Source organism: Suncus etruscus, chromosome 4, assembly GCF_024139225.1.
Source record: "Suncus etruscus isolate mSunEtr1 chromosome 4, mSunEtr1.pri.cur, whole genome shotgun sequence".
Taxonomy (NCBI): domain Eukaryota; kingdom Metazoa; phylum Chordata; class Mammalia; order Eulipotyphla; family Soricidae; genus Suncus; species Suncus etruscus.
The window spans coordinates 108,842,858-108,845,578 of NC_064851.1; the positions used below are offsets into that span (position 1 = coordinate 108,842,858).

The 2,721-nt window shown below is 34.3% G+C and overlaps 1 non-coding gene across 1 annotated transcript; it reads left to right on the forward strand.

Annotated features, from left to right (window-relative positions):
• Window positions 1-896: 896 nt before the first annotated feature.
• Window positions 897-1,029, forward strand: LOC126007800 (small nucleolar RNA SNORA51). The gene has a single exon (XR_007495283.1). It is a non-coding gene; the product is annotated as a small nucleolar RNA SNORA51 (small nucleolar RNA).
• Window positions 1,030-2,721: the final 1,692 nt, after the last annotated feature.

The following is a 2,721-nucleotide window of genomic DNA, read 5'->3' on the forward strand; positions in this document are numbered from 1 at the left end:
AGAATAACCCCTGAGACAGAGCCAGAAACAATCCCCACAATCCCCAAGAATACCCATTCCAAAAAAAAAAAAAACAACAATTAATATGAGAGTAATTGTCATGTATTGATCTTGACATGGTCATCTGAAATATCTCACATGTATATCTCCTGTTGAATTATTATATTAAATATCAATAAATTAATTTTGTTCTATGTTTCATAAAAATATAAACTATGACTAGCATTTCTTTTTCCTACCATTCAGTGAAGTAGAGATTGCATAAAATGTTAGTGTATATCACTCCATAGTATCAGTGCATTAAGTTCAGATCAGAATAATTTTACCTAGATATTAAATAGTTATATATACATGGTAAAATTTGAATCCTTGGAACTGTTTCAGGTATAGCTAGTTAGGGACCTATCATATATACGATCAGCAAACACTATGACTAGTTCTGATGCATTATAGTTTTCAACCAAAATTTGAGAAAAGTTGCTATAGTTCCTTTGAGATAAGGGGAAAAGGTGTTAATAAGAAGCAGATTATTAGTTCTTATGCAGCAAATGGTCTGAAAAAGAAACACTGTGAAGTGTGAAAGACCAATTAGGAGACCATAACAATAGAATCGTAGGTGAAAAAATGACAAGTCCCTGGAACAAGGAAGCTACCTTTATACTGCAAGAGGATATATTTGCAATATGGAAGAGGCAAGTAAACACAAAATTGAAATGATTCATTTTGAAGGTCAAGGGAAAATATCAAGAAAGTCTCCTAAGTTTTCAAACTTAAGTTGAGGTAGCCTTCAATGTCAGATCAGTGGGAGGTGAAGAGATATGCATATTTTAGGAAAAATAAAATACTACAGAAGACTATATAGAAAAAAAGAGAAAAAGAGAGAAAAGAAATGATAAAGCCTCCCAATTCTTACCACAGGCTGTGTTCTTTACACTGACTGTATAGAAAGAGGAGGTACAGTAAATGCACCCCATATACACCTCAATCCAGTCCTTTTGCCTGGTCTGTATTGTGAATTGGGGGACAAAAAATATTCTACAGAAGACAATTCACAAAGAATTATTAAATAAAATATAAGCTAAATGCTTCCAGTATTCAAGCTAATGTGATAGGAAAAGAATGAAATTGGGTCTGATAAATCATTTTTAAGATTTTATGTGAAACTGATTAAATTTTAGAAATTGATACAAAAATATTGGGGAAATATACAAATACATATGAGATAGCATGTTATATGTTACAAAGTTAGGCATTTAAGAGGGTGTCAGAGACGTTATTATAGTGAATTTTGCTGGGGTTGAAAACCTGATTACTCCTGGTTTGATGTAGGCAACAATAAATAATAAGTAATTTTTGTGTATTTTCTATAAGGGTATCCTTTCTCCACTGTGAGTAAAATATTGTATGATAAAAATATCTAATGCAATCTGAATAAACGTCAATCCTTGAAGAATCACAAAAACAAATGTGGGCTAGTGTTTATTATTTCTTAGGGTGTGCTAAACCTGTTAAAGAAACTTAAGCTTTAATATAATCTTGATAAATATTTCATAGCGAAAAATATCAAAAATATTTGAAACTTTGTGTGGATTAGGCATTTGGATTCAGAGCTATAGATTTTGATTTTTAAATAAAGAGATAAAAATGCTATGGTATTAAAGCAGTCTGCAACATGATGTTTTCAAAGATCAGACTATTGACAGTTGTAGAAGTAGAAGTCACAGGCCAGTACTATTGACCCAACTTCAAACCTGACATTTGATAAACTCTTAAGCATTAGGATGGTGGAAGTGTGCTCTCAGGAGCTGTTCATTAATCATAGATAACCCAATTTTCATGGGACAAGAATTAAATTTGTTAGACATCAAGGTGGAGAAGTTGTTGTGCACTTAAGTTGTCTGAGTCTTACCAAAACAAAGACCTTGGGTACTTTGAGGGAAGTGTGAAAGACAAATGAAAAATTTCAGCTTTGATGTGTTTTGGAAAAACATGTAATGCAACCCACTCATGGGCATTGTCACTTAGGCTGATTGAGATCAACATGAATTCTCTTTTCTCTTCTGTACTTTTACTTTCAAAGTATAACTATGACAAGAATTATCAATTGTATTAACTATCATGACAATGGTAGTGAGTGATAGATATAGATATAGAAAGGGGGTTTGGAGGAGGAAAATGGGGAGCATTGTTGATGGGAATATTGCACTTGTGAAGGAAGGTATCCTTTTTAATAACTGAAACCCAACTACAAACATGAGAGAAAAAAAATAAAGAATGTATCATTCATTTGTCTGAGAAAAAATATTTTGGAAAAGTGTCCAATGACATTTTTACATTTATGTTACATTTGACACAGGATCTGGTGGACAAGAAACAATAGGAATGCAGTGAGAATTTAAATAACAAAGAGAAACAGAAGGATAACAGCTGTGTATTTGAGGACATTGCTCGACACAGTCATGAAACTGCTGATATGCTGTACCAGTGTTTTCTTTTTTTTTTTTTTTTTTTTTTGGTTTTTGGGCCACACCCGGTGACGCTCAGGGGTTACTCCTGGCTATGCACTCAGAAGTCGCTCCTGGCTTGGGGGACCATATGGGACGCCGGGGGATCGAACCGCGGTCCATCCTAGGCTAGTGCAGGCAAGGCAGGCACCTTACCTCTTGCTCCACGCCCGGGCCCCACCAGTGTTTTCTTAAAGTGAGTAAAACTGTCCTTAGG